We start from the raw sequence: 14,251 nt of genomic DNA on the forward strand, positions 1-14,251 counted from the left end.
ATACCCTCTACATCCACCCATGTTGACTCAAACGGCAAGATCTGATTTTTCATGGCTGAGTAATATTCCATTGTGTGTGTCTATGATATCTTCTTTATCCATTCATCTATCAACGGACACTTGGGTTGCTTCCTTACCTTGGGTATTGTAAATAATGCTGTAATAAACATAGGGGTGCATGTATCATTTTGAATTAGTGTTTTTGTTTTCTTTGGGTAAACACCCAGTAGTGGGATTACTGGGTCATAGGGTAATTCTATTTTTAATTTTTTTGAGGAGCCTCCATACTGTTATCCACAGTGGCTGCACCAGTTCGCATTCCCACCAACAATGCGCAAGGGTTCCTTTCTCTCCACATCCCTGCCAACATTTGTTATTTCTTGTCTTTTTTATTCTAGCCTGCTATTGTCTGTGTGTGTGTGTGTTTTAATTGCAGATTGGTGAAACCATGGCCATTTACTTGAAATCAGCAAAGTTTCCCCTCTCATTTTTCTGGCCTCTGTGAAGTGAAGGGAGCCTTCCAATGTCTCCTGACATCTTACTGCCTATTTCTCCTGCTCTTTTACCCAAGTCCCCAGTGGAGAGGAGAGCAAGCAGGTATCCAGTTGGGTATGGCCCAGAGTGATCCTCCACCTTCATGAAATTTTCTTTAGGTCTCAGCTTTAATTTCCACATTCTTGCCAATTTTGTATCTTACTCCATAACATGTTTTAATAGATTTCATCTTATTAAGTTATTCCCTCAGAATCTTTGAGTAACACTGAGGTTCCACGAAGACAAACATTCATCCCGAACACATATCCCCGTTGCAAAATCTCAGACCAACACCATTTCTGCCTAGGGCAGGTCAGCAGGTCAGGGGAGCGAGACTCCGGGTTGGGCCATCAGGGACGATCTCATGAAGGGGCCTGCATGAAGCCCTGAGCTCTGGCCCACTAGGATGCAGAATGTGGAAAGCAAAACGGTCATGAGCTGAGATCTGGAGGTGAACACAAATGAAACCCTCGAGGAACCACAAAGACATTTTGTTCCAAAACCCAGGAACTGAGCTTCTTTCTCACCTGAAAGTCACTAATCTTTGTGTCTCATTCCAGGAAACCCTGATCCCACAGGGGCCCGATTTGCCGTCCCAAGGCCATCAGTCACCTTCAGCAGCCATGCCATTTCTTCTACTCTCCTCTCTAACTCTCTACACATTTTCCATCTGGTCAGGAGGCCCCGGGCAAGCATGTTTGGCACCAGGCATCGCTCACGTGCCCCCCTCAGGACTTATGGTCATTAAGAAATTTCTCATAATGAGCACTTTGGCTCCAAAGTGCCCAGCTTTCCTTGCCCCTCTCTGCAGCCAGCCTCTCTCCACCGTCCCCCGTCCCAGGTCAGGGACCTTCTCATGGTGGGACTTGTTCTTGCTTCCCTCCCTCTTCACTTCCTTCCTCCATGTAACTTCCTTCCTGGAAGTGTCAATGAGGGCTGAAAGCCAAGGGGAGGATGAACCATGATATTCAATAGGTTCTGCTACGTGAAGTGTGAGCTGCCTCAGTGTGCTGAGCTAACTAGCTTATCGCCGGAACACTCCCATGTTTTTCTTCCAACGTTGGCGGTCTTCCTCTGGGTTCAAGCGGAGACATCAAGAGGCAAAGCAAGGTACAGTTGGTTGGGGGATCTAACAATGCCTGCCTCCCACTGATGCATTTGCCACCACTGAAGAAGGCTACTTTGGGACTCAGTGGTATGGGATAATGCTGCACTAGGGGCCCCTTGAAGATCACCAGGTCCTTGTTTCATGATGTTGGTTCTGCATTGAAATGACAACCCAGACCTCTGGGGCCTGGCTACAAGGAGGGCCTGGCAAGTGGACATGTTTTTTTGCTTGTTTTTCTGTATTCCGAAGCAGTAGCTGTGTCCTTGCAAATGGGCTCTCTCGGCTTGTCTCGATGAACACTTGATGAAAGATTTATTGGGGGGCTCCTGGGTGGCTCAGTCATTAGCGTCTGCCTCCGGCCCAGGGCGTGATCCCAGGGTCCTGAGATCGAGCCCCTCATTGGGCTCCTTGCTCCGCTGGGGGCCTGCTTCTTCCTCTCCCACTCCCCCTGCTGTGTTCCCTCTCTCACTGTCTGTCTCTCTGTCAAATAAATAAATAAAATCTTAAAAACAACAACAACAACAACAACAAAAGGAAGATTTATTGGCTTCCAGCCAACGTGTTTCGATGCCGAGCTATCTTCCACACAGAAACTGACATGGGGCATCAAAATAAGAGAACTTTTTAATTTGACAGAGGTTGCTATAAGGCAGCATTTAATAGTGTTACAGACTCGGCAGTGAGATGAATATGGAGAACAGGCTAAGGCTTTAATCCAGATATGAGGCAACCCCAGCTTCCCACCCATAAAATCGGGATAATGCTTCTTAAATAATAGGTATGCTGTGAAACAACTTGGCACAAGTGAACACTTGGCAAAGGGTTTAGTACAGCGTAGATCCCAGTCATAAGCATTTACTTCTTCTCTTTGGTGGGTCATCAAATTGAAGGTGGTAAAATGGCTCCTTTGGGAGAGAAAGATGTGTACATTTTAGGCGGAAGGAAGTCAGCTTACGAACTTCACTCTTCCTAGACGTGGCTGTGGTAGGAAATCCAGGGAGCTCACAGGAGAACTGGGACGTGTCATGTATTCCCTGCATGCTCAGTCCACACTCTGCCTTTGGAGGGGGTGGAGGAGGCCCCCATTCCAAACTCTGCCTGGGGGTCTCCGCTGTCAGATTCTAGGTGGGACAGAACCCGGGGTACTGACACTTTCTGGGGCTCTGACTTTCTTTATCCTGTTCTGGACTGCTAACGGCAGTTTACAGTTAAAAGGAGAGAAAAAGTGGTTTCAGAAGGACTTGGAGATGTTTAAAGAGGATGCGGGAAGAAGAGACCCCGCAGAATCACTTCCCCTTGTCAGGAAGGGGGAGCGTACCCAAAGGATGTTGTACCCCTTCCTCTGGGCTTGTCCCCAGCTTGAGGCTTTCTGACCCTGTGTGGAGTGCTTTCTCCACGCTGGTCAAGGCTAGGAGGCTGCCTTTCACAGAAGAGTCAGTACTTGAGGTGACTGTAACCAATGCCAGGATCCGGCATTCACACGGAGGGGGCTCCGACGAGGTTTACCTTCCCAATCTAACCAGGTAGAATTTGTTCATATCTATTTAGCTTTGACAAGCCCACTGAATGTCAAGAACAAGTCAAAAGACCGATGAGGTTTCCATGAAACTGGTTTTGCTTGTTTGTTTTTGTTTTGTTTTACTGCGGCGGCAAGAGGGCAAGACTACAGAATTTTGTAGACTCAAAGCTCTTTGGAAGCAAGGTTAACCTTCATGTAAATAGCACCTTTTTCCCAGGAAGCTAGTAAATCAACAGAATGTGTCCCTGAGGTAGGCACATGGGAGGAACGATGTAAAAAGCCGTCGGCCTGGATCATGCAGCCCGGGAAGGCCAAGAGGAGAAGGAGAAGCTTCTATGGGAGTTAGTTTTCTAATCTCTAGTTCGTAATTCTCTTGGGCAGTGGTGTGTATTTTTTATTTGGAACTTTTCCAAATTGGGTCTCTGAATTTCAGCCCAAGACAAGGCTGTACCGGCTTTGGAGGTCAAGCTCGTACACGTCAACTCAGGGGCTTCCTGCTGTCCAGTTCTCCTCGCCTCCGGCTCCCCCGCTGCAGCTGTGGGGCCACGGCGAGGAGGAGATGGCCCGCCACGGTCTCCGCTTTTGCCCCTGCTTCCAGACTGCCTAGAATGGCTGGAGCGAGCCGCAGCAGTGCAGACCGGGCCAGGCCGAGCCAGGTTTCCATTTTCAGCTTGCTCCTCGGGGCTGCTCAATGCCTTATTATTCATTCCTGCTTGCTTTGCTCTCCCGTTTCCTGCCTGCCTCGCCTCTCCAAGCCACACCACGCTCGTCATGCCCTCTGCCCCCAACCCTGCAGTCAGTACAGTTCCTGCCCCGAGAGGCTGCCAGAGCTGTCGCCGCCTCGCATTACCCCAACGTTCTTCGGCCCATCTCCCCTTCTTGCTGCTGCTTTCCAAGATTGATTCTTCCACCCCTCTCCTCCTCCCATGATCGTGCTGCCCCTGAGGTCCCTCTCAGGTCCCATCTCTGCCCCCCTTACCGATTCCCCACTAGGTCCCGCGGCCCATCACCCAAGGAAACGTTTCACGCATCGCTGTGACGCTGCCTTAAACCCACTCTTGCTGCCTCTGCTTCTCACTTCCCACTCAGCCTCTCCGGACTTAGACTCTTCTCCCCAAGACAACCACTGCCTATTTATTGCAAACCCAATTACCCCACCACTCCCAGTTCTGGGGCCTCCTTGAAGCGTTGGAAACGTGTTCCAGCTCTTGCTCTCAAAATTGTCCTCCCTTTTCTTTTTGGCTCATCTCCTGCTTCCCCTGCTGTTCCCTCATGTCTGTGTCATCAACGCCTCTCAGTGTGAGGGGTCCTCAGACCTGCCTTTCTCCTGTTTTGGTCCATCTCTTCCTCTACTGTCCCCTGGATGTTGTCTCATGAAAGTCACCACCAGAAACTCCAATTCCACATATCCAGTCAGAACTGGTGCCTTCCTCTCTCCCTCCCCGCAGAACACTTCTCCCTCAGGGTTCCCTGTCTCTCTCCTAGTCATAAGCATCTTCCCAGGCACCTCGAAAATAGCAAACGACTTACTGGTGCTTCCCTTCTACCCACACATAGGATTGGTTGTCCCTGACCTCAGCAGGGTCCCCAGCATCCATCCCTTCTCTCTGGGAACACAGCCTGTGCTCGCCAGCCCTCTTCCTCTCGGACCTGGCTTATTGAGATAGCCTTTGGTCTGCCTACCTGTCTTCCCTCCTCAGCCTGCTCCTTGATGGCTCTTTATGGCTCGTAGGGCCTATTACAAATACAGAGATGGGGTCACATCACCTCTCCCTTCATTACCCCATCCTCAAGGCTGCAACTCCTTTAAGGGATGACTGTGGTTTGCAAACTACAGCATGGCTTCTGTAGTCTCCTGATCATGGATGGCTCTCAGGATGGCCCACCTTAACTTCAGTTCTATTTCCCACCACACTTCCCACCCTCACAAACACATGCGAGCATGTGTGTGCACACACAGACGCTTGCACATGCACACACACACACAAGCCCTTATCGTACCCACCTGCCGTTTGGGACCACTCATTCTCGTCTGTGGTTCCTTTCACACTCATGCTGGTTCCTTACCTTGGAACATCAACCTCCCCTCTTGAAATCCTACTCAACTTTTAAGACTTGTCTCTTCCATGAAGCGTTCCTCCTTGCACAGCTCACGGTCCCCCTCTGAAGTCATGTAGAACTCTGTTTGTCTCCATTAGAACCCTTACTTCATCCTTGAGAGGGCAGATCGTGTCTTCCTTATGCCTGTACCCTGAAAGACACAGCGACATGACCGCTCACACTGAGAACTTCTTACTCGCTGAGTGTGTGCATGAGTGAACATGGAACGCATTCCACTGCCGTCCGGGAGTAGTATGTATAAGCACTTTGGGGGTAGGCTGAGTGGTAGATGACAGGGCTCTCACAATATTTATATCTTAGCTTCATCAGGGTCCCAGCTCAGACTCAGCTGAGGCTCCTGTGAGTAGCCCTCCAGCTTCCTTCCCCCACCGTCCTTCCATTCTTCCATCTGGGAAATGGGCCTCTCCTCCGCCCCTTTACCCTGGATAAGATTAAGCCTCTGCCTCTTCCGTAAGTCTACCAGAACTTTTTACCTCCTCACAGGGACACTGCGAAGGTGTCATCTGGCTATGACAATGGTCCCCCCACATCTTTGCTCTCTCCTCCTACCAAGAGTTGCCCTTCTGCCAGCCAGATACTACTTAACTCTAAGGCTCCTTCTTCCCCTCCTCAGGAGAGGCTTTGCTCTGCCCATCATCTGCACCATGGTGGGGAGCTAAATCTCTACATCTCCTTGCCAAGGACTCCTGCAGGCAAGCCTCTGACGAAATGAAGAGTTCGTCCCTCCCCTACCACAGGCAATTAGACCTATGAAAGGGGGAGCTCTGAGAAGCTGAGATCTTTCCTCCTGCTCCTGAGAGCCCACAAGCGGCTGCCTCCTCCATCTTCTACTGCAGTAAATTCAGGGAGGCCGGACCACACAGAAGCCCTTCCCCTAAACCCTGTCCTAGCACACAGCAAGAGAAGGCTGTCCTAGGGCAGGACAACTTGTAATTCTGGCCTGCCCTGACGGGTGAGTCAGCATTCATGTGGGGAGCCCCTGGCTCCTTTCCCCAGCCTGGAGGGAAAATGCTAAGTCGCACACCTTGTGGGGAGCCACTGAGCCAGAGACCCCATTGCTCTCTATCTCCCTGTAACCCAGACGGCTTGTGGGCTCTGTCCACCCTTCTTGGCCTCTAATGAAGGGGCCCAGCAGGCTCCAGAATAGGCACACCTTGGAAAGCCATCCCACTAGTGGTCAGATGGCCTTCCAGGGAAGGGACAAGGCCAAAGGTTGTGCAACCCTCACTGCCCATACCTGTGTGGGCCGGAGCACCGGCTGCAGGCTTCCTCCCTGGGCAGCGGGCAGCAGGCGGAAGTGGAGCCAGCAAAGGCCACAACCCATCATCCAGGTCTGCGTTCAGGAATCTTCTTCCAAGTGCTGCCTTTGCCATGGCTGGAAGTGGTTCGCACAGACCGAGGCCAGATATGTAATAGCCGTCCTCTATTCTCTATGAGAAGATTTATTCAAAAATAAATTTAGCTAAGGGGGAAAAGTTAAACAAAAAAAATAGGAAAACAGAGGGACAGATTTTCTTGTTGACTGGCTGCCAGGGATTGAAAGGTTGAGGCAGCCAGTCCCTTCGGAGGGGACAGCTGCAGCATTTCACGGTGTAAAGTCAGCGAATTTCCACCGGCTTGCCTGCCAGAGACCACAAAATGGTTTCAAACAACGGCTCGCTTCATGATATTTGTGTGTGTGTGTGAGTGTGTGTGGGTGCGTACGTGTGTGTGTGTGTGTGTGTGTGTTTGAGAAAAAGGCAAGAGGAGGGGGTAGGTGAAGGGGGAGCTAAAAAGTGTCCTCTCGGCCGGCCGAGTGGGCAAGGGGCGCGGCGAGCAGATTAATGAAAACGTTTCACTGGCATGAGGGGCTTGATTGCCCCGCTGCAAAATTGCTTGCAGATTCAAAAACAGCATGTTTCATTTCAAACTCATTCTCTTGCCACACATTAGCACTTGTCAATGTAACCATTAAGCACAGGCAGCGCAGAAATTTAATTACAAAACCATTTATTTTATTGAAAGAAAAATAAACCCAAGCTACCTCAAATGCATTAGGTAGGTTCAAAACATGTTCAGCTGATAACACCCAAGGGTAGGGAGGCTGCTGCAGGAATAAATGCGTCTTTCATGTGCGGTGGGGACTCGATATTAGAAACAGCTGCCCATAGGTCGCTCTTTATTTAAGTTCAATTATGAATTAAAAAACAACGGATTTAATGAAGGGACTTTTTATATCTGAAGTTACTCGTCTGTGGTGTTCATTCTTCTCTCCCCATTTTTGCCTCCTCTTTTCAGCGTTTCAATTAAAAATGCTAAGTAGGCCCCCCGAACTTTTTACCGAGTGGGTCTCCCGCTCCCCACCCCCTTCCTCCCACTCCTACCTCAGGCTTGTCTTTTGTTCGCCTCATGGTGGGAGAACCAAGGTCTGTGGTATTAAAGGAAGTCACAAAAATGTGCTAAACACATCAAAAAGTCTCCAGTCTGTGTCTTATTTATGCCTTCTTCCCTGTCCCCCGTGTGCATCTTCCGTACTCTGGAAAGCAGGCGGCGCAAGGCTCTCTGGTGAAATAGTAGGTTTGGGTCAAGCAGTGGGCTGATGTCATGCTGGAGCCGGCCTCCCCTTAGCACTGCGGAGCTGCCAATAACGCGTCTGGTTTACTATTCTGCTGGAGAGGGAAAAGAAAGAGTTATAACCTTAGTGGTTTGGACTGATTTGTCAATTTAAAGTGCTTTTTTCCCCCCTGTCTGAGATATCAACCCACAATTTCTTACAGACATCTCCTCATGTAGTCCACACAGAGGAGGAATCTGGAAAGCACAGATTTTTTTTTTTTTTAAATTTCCCTAGCGAGCATACGAATCTCTAAAGTTTCAGGGAGGCTTATTTGTCTGGTTGGAAGGGGGAGCAGGAGGCAGATAGGCTCGGAGGGGGGTTGTTCTACTGAAAAGTCCATTTTAGCTCTTGTAACGAAGTTTATGCACAGTAGCGCAACCTTGTGACGTTGTCACAGTGATGATTTTGCCTGTGTGAGACCAAACGAGGATGTCCCAGCATGTTTCACAAAGGCCTCTAGACTTCTGTTGTCTCTGGAGGGACCTCGGCCGATGCTCTGGGGGGAAGGGGGCATGCATGTCGTTGTCCAACGGCTCTGAGACCTGCCAGGAGGGGAGCCTGAGCAGCCGTGCTGTCCAGGTGGCTTGGAAATTGTATCCGCTCCCTGGCCCGGAGGACCACCTCTGCCTCTGACCCAGACGCCCCTCTCTGTTCTTGACTCATGTCCTCTGTGCCAAAGACCCAGGGAGCCTGAGGCAGGACAAACACATTCAGTAATGGAGAAACTTACCACACCAGGTGCAAACCTTTCCTACAGAGTTTAGATATTAGTTGTTTGGGGAGGAGGAAGGAGGGCAGAAGGAAACAGAATGAGCATGTTGGAGGTGAGGGGGTTGGTGTTTGCATCCTACTTTAATACTCTAAGAGAACTGGTGTCTACACCGAGCCCCGTAGGCCAAGGAAGCCTCAGGGTAGAGTGGGCCTCCATCCTGTTATCACAAGTGCACGCAACAGAGAAAACAGCAAAAGACCACAGACATTCTCTGAGGAGGTCAAGAAGGTGATGCTCTGCTCTGACCCAGCCAAGGAGAGCCACTCTCATTCCATGACTCTGCACAAGAAAGAACAAGGGGGCATGGGGATGGTGGGAGGAGGGTTCCAGACAGGCTAATGGCACCGTTACTGAAATAAATTCCACTTGTGGTGTGTGCTGCAGACTTTTAAAACATCACCTCTCACTCAATAAAAGCACACGTCAACATCATGTCCTTCTGCAATGTCTCTCCCTGTCCAGTGCTTGGGATGGATAAAGGTGCTCCTTCCGGCTTCTAGCACTTAGGTGTTTATTTTCTAAGTATGTGATGCTTTCAGGCAGGAGAGTTTCCAAAATGTATCCTAGGTTTAGAAACCATAATGGTTTTTCAGATAAAGCAACTCATATGAATCATAGAACACTACATCAAAAACTAAGGATGTACTGTATGGTGACTAACATAACATAATAAAAAATTATTATTAAAATAAAAAGAATAAAAAAAATAAAATAAAGCAACTCAATGGAATATTCAAGAATTCTCTTATTCTTGCCATCTTCTGGAATAAGATGTCAAACCCCAGGGAACAGGATAGGTTTCCTCTCCCAGGAGTTGGGTTGGAGAAGCTGATGGAACAAGAAAACTCTTCAAAATCATCCTGTGTCTTAGAAGCACGACCTGCAGGAGGTGAAATGAGCTTGCATCTGCAGTAGTCTTCTGCAGAGTGTAGAAGTCCCAGCAGTGAGGGGTGCCTCCCAGAGTGTGCCCAGAGAACAAGAGAGCTCCACACCTTACCCAAAGCATCATTTTCACAGGCAAAGCTACTCCTTTCCCCCAAGGAGCTATAGAACCCACAGCAAGATCACGAGGGGCCCTCCTTTCAGGTAGGCTAGTGGCAACCGGGACTGCCCCTTTCAAATAAGGTTTTCTCGCTCCTCTTCTGATCCTTCACACTCCATTCACAACCCCCCCCCCATGATACAGAGTTGATAATATGACCTTCAACATTCAGTTATAGCTATTTACCCACACATATTTTTTTTTTAAGATTTTATTTATTCATTTAAGACAGAGAGAGACAGAGAGCACAAGCAGGGGGAGAGGGAGAGGGAGAAGCAGACTCCTTGCTGAGCCAGGAGCCCAACTCAGGGCTCGATCCCAGGACCCGGGGATCATGAGCCGAGCCAAAGGCAGACGCTTAACCATCGGAGCCACCCAGGCGTCCCCACACATATTTTTTGAGTATCTACTACATGCTGGGCACTATACTAGGTGCTGGGGATTTAATGAGCAACAAGACAGCCAAGATCCTTGCCTTTGTGTCTATACCTCCCTCCAGTGGGGGAGGTAGATATTAATCAGGTGAACAAATAGGTTAAAAGACCGCAAATAGTTATTTGTGCTTTGGATGAAATAAATTGGGCCTCGTGACAGGTTTTAATGGGGGGGGGGGGACTTGACAGAGGGAAGGTCTTTCTGAGACGTCACACTGGATCTAATAGCTAAGAGGAAGCCAGCCACATGGGGAGCTGGGGGGAAAGTGACAACAGTGACTGAGGTCACACAGGCAGCACAAAGCCCTGATGCCTCTAAGAGCTTGACCTGAGTAGGGCCAGCCAGAAGGCCATAGTGACCAAATGTGATACGTGAAGGTAGGGAGGCTAGGCATGAGGCCATGGGAAGTGGTGTGGGCTCAGCGTTTTATGTGCAGTGGAAGCCAGTGAGTGGCTTTAAGCAATGAATTAACCTGTTCTCATTTGTATTTTTAAAAGAAGATTGGCTGCAAGTGTGGAAAACGGGTTGGAAGTGAGCAAATGGAATAACAGGGAGATTTGTTGGTAGGGCACCATGGGCTAGTGAGAGAAAATGGAGGCTGGAGCAGAATGATGGCCACGGGTATCCTTCCTCTCTGGCCTAATGGAGATTGATTCGGCTTCTCTACCAGTCTGAGGACAGAGAGGTTGTTTCAGTCTTCCTAGAGGAAAGGAGGAGTCCCACTCTTCCCTCCCAGTACATTCACGTGAGGCACAAGCTGCTCCTCAGGTTGGGCTTCAAACAGCCCCACACAGACTACTTTCCTGCCCCTCCTTGGAGATACGACACCCAATTCCCTCCTTCCCCCTCCTGCCAAACTGCGACAGCCCTTTCCCAAAACCCTTCTGCCTAGGATGTTCTTTGAGCTCTGACAAAGCCTGACTGCTCCTGCTAAAATGCCTAACGAAATGCCTACCCTCTGAAGGCCTTTCCTGACTCCTTGGGGCTGTGGCAGCCATCTGCACCTCCGTGCTCCCATGGTACTTTGTGCACATCTGGATTTTAGCATCTCACAACACTGTGTTGTAAACTCTTTGCTCGGTGTCTGTCTCCTCACCAGATCCCTAGCTCCTACTCAGGTTCGGAACTTAGCACAAAATCTCCATTTTCTAGAGACAGCTGTCAACACAGGACAGGTTTTGAACTTCATTGTATATGAAATCATGGTATTACATATTTAATATTAATAAATCTCAGTATTGTGGACTTCCGTTGTACTTTAAAACCTGAGTTTTCTGTTGTACTTCAGTATGACATTAATGGGAGTTTCAGAAAGAGAGGGGAGAGACGATGGGGCAGAAAATAATTTTAGAAAATATTGGCTAAAAAATCCCCAAATTTGTTGAAAGATCCAAAGCATAGGGAATTCCAAACAGGATAATTATGAATAAAATTGCATCTAGGCGTATCGTAATTAAAGTGCCGCCAACGAAAAATAATGTGGAAATCTTGCAAGAAGGCAAGGAAAAATAATACATTGCATAAAAGGGAACAGTGCTTCGAATGGCTATGGACTCAACGTTGGTAGCGGTGGTTTGAGTGGCAAATGGACTTACACTTAAAAACCTTACTTCAATGTTTTTCCATTTTACGTAAAGACATTCAGCATTAACTCTAAGTATACTGTAAAGATCTAAGGATTTTTTTTTTTGTAATCCCTAGATTGACCATCAAAGAAACAATGCCAAGTGATACAGCTAAAAATCTGCTAAGTTAAAACAAAATTCAAAAATATAGTCAAACAATCCAAGAGAAGGCAGGGAAACAAGAATTAAGAACAGAGCAGAGTGGACAACAGAAAAGAAATAATAAAATAATCACATTAAGTGTTAATGAACTAAATACTTCAATCAAAAGGCAGAGTTTACCAGAATAGATCTTTCGAAAAAGCAAGACCCAACCACATGCTGACTAGAAGAGATGAACTTTCACACCCATGTTCATTGCAACACTACTCACAATAACCAAGATATGGAAACAACTTGCATGCCCTTCAATAGATAAATGAATAAAGAAAACGTGGCATAGACAGACAATGGGATATTATTCTGTCATAGAAAGGAAGGAAATTCTGCCATTTGCTGCAACATGGACGAATCTGGAGGGCATCATGATAAGTGAAATAAGCCAGACAGAGGAAGACAAATACTGTATGGTATCACTTACATATGGACTCTAAAAAGTCAATACATTTTTAAAAAGAGAGAAACTTTAAGTATAATGTAATGGCTCAGTTAATAAGGAAGACATTAGGATTATTAATGTGTACATAACTAAGAACAGAGCCTCAAGATACACAAAGCAAAAATGACAGATGAAAAAAAGAAATAGAAAAATTCACGGTTATAGTAGGATTATTTTAACACCCTTCCTGCAACTGATAGAACCACTGGACAAAAAATTCAGTAAAGTCACAAAGGCTCTAATAAAATTAAAAAATATTATTATAAAAAAATACTTAAAAAAAAACAAAAAAACCCAAAAACCCAATCCCTAAAAGTGAAAAAAAAAAGATAAATTGGATTTCATCCAAATTAAGCAGGAAATAAAGTATCACTTTATTAATGGCTAGAAAGTTGAGGCTTGCACCAGGTTTCAACGCTAGCAAATGGGAGAACCTGGAAATGAACTCATGGCAATCTGACTCCTGAATCTACATTGTTATGCACAGGATTCTAAAACGACTCCCTTCACGAGACCCGCAGCAGGGAGCGTAGACTTCAACAGTACGGCTGTGCCTCCGGGCTAATAGGCCAGGACAGCACCCCACAACCTCCCAACCCCCCACTCTAGACCTGGGGAAGCCTGAGTGCTTGAGCTTCAGCGGCACTGAATGAGCTTTCAACAAACCCGGCAATGCCTCATCGCAAAAGAAAAATGTTATGATGGAGGTTAGAACCGGGCTGTCTTCCCTGAAGATTTGCTAGCTGGATCTTAATTACTTGTTATTGCTGAAAATAAGGGCCATTCACGTGACTGGTGTCACCCCAGAGCTGTGCCAGCTTCTTCGGTTAGGCATGACCCCCCCTCTCAGAGGCTTGTACAGGGAGGGGTGGGCAGGGAGGGGTTGAAATCCCACAGTGAGTGTGAGCCCTTACTCGCCGGACTCACCCCTGCCTCTTTCTTTCCCGCAGGGCCTAACTCAGGACTAGGCACACAGCGGATTTCAACAAACGCCCATTGCTTGAGAGACGGTTTGTAGATGCCATTGTCACATTAGAGATTTATTTGTAGTTCTGAGGTCCAGACTTAGACCATTAAGTGATTTTCTCTGTGTTCTGCAGAAGAGCGCGTACAAATCTCTTTACAATTCCGACTGGAATTCAGTAGATCTGGGGTGGGGGCCAAGATTCTGCATTTCTTTTCTTTCTTTTTTTTTTTTTAAGATTTTATTTATTTATGAGAGAGAGTGTGCGCACGAGTGGAGAGAGAGGCAGAGGCAGAGGGAGAAGCAGACTCCCTGCTGAACAGGGAGCCCAAGCTGGGGCTCGATCCCAGGACCCCAGGATCATGACCTGAGAGAAAAGCAAATAGTTAATCAATTGAGCCATCCAGGCGCCCCAAGATTCTGCATTTCTAATAAACTTCCAAGTGATACTGATGCTGTCCATGTCCATGCTAGTCCCCCCGGCAACTAGCAAGGCCAGAGAACATGAACTCCAGAAGCAGTTTCTCTCTTCCCTTTCAACCAGGAGGGGTCAACATGAACAATGCCTTAAGATAATTTCCTCCCTGGGAAGAAAATCTTGACTCACTCATTGCAAGTCTCTTTGTGTATTCATTTATTTTAAAAAAAGATAGACTGAGAATACACAGTGTTTGTAGAACAGCTACCAGGCCAGCGGGAGAGCTGGGGCGGGCTCATAGTACAGTACCCTTCAAACTCATTTGGGCACATACGTTTAGAGGTCATGTCAGCTTTGCCTGGCGAAGGGGGAGAAGCAGCCCAATCACCCTGTGTCCTCCTGATGAGTTTAGCTCTGGTTCAAACCTGCAAACCCCTTAGAAAAAAAGTAGCAGCTATATATTGAATGCCCCTGAATGTTTCTCCCAGTCCATTTTCCTTCTTCCCATGAGACGGATCA

General features: G+C 47.7%; 1 protein-coding gene across 1 annotated transcript in view; it reads right to left on the reverse strand.

Annotated features, from left to right (window-relative positions):
* Positions 1-1,568: 1,568 nt before the first annotated feature.
* The window catches only part of LOC123785892 (uncharacterized), a 191,587-nt gene continuing 178,904 nt past the window's right edge, over positions 1,569-14,251 (reverse strand). The window contains exons 10-12 of the mRNA XM_087863366.1: positions 7,646-7,930; positions 6,520-6,712; positions 1,569-5,412 (exon numbers count right to left, since the gene is read on the reverse strand). The gene's annotated coding sequence lies outside the window, so the exon portion shown is untranslated. The remainder of the gene's footprint in view (positions 5,413-6,519; positions 6,713-7,645; positions 7,931-14,251) is intronic.

This window comes from Ursus americanus, chromosome 7 (genome assembly GCF_024610735.1).
Source record: "Ursus americanus isolate L20-20 chromosome 7, mUrsAme1.1.p, whole genome shotgun sequence".
Classification (NCBI taxonomy): domain Eukaryota; kingdom Metazoa; phylum Chordata; class Mammalia; order Carnivora; family Ursidae; genus Ursus; species Ursus americanus.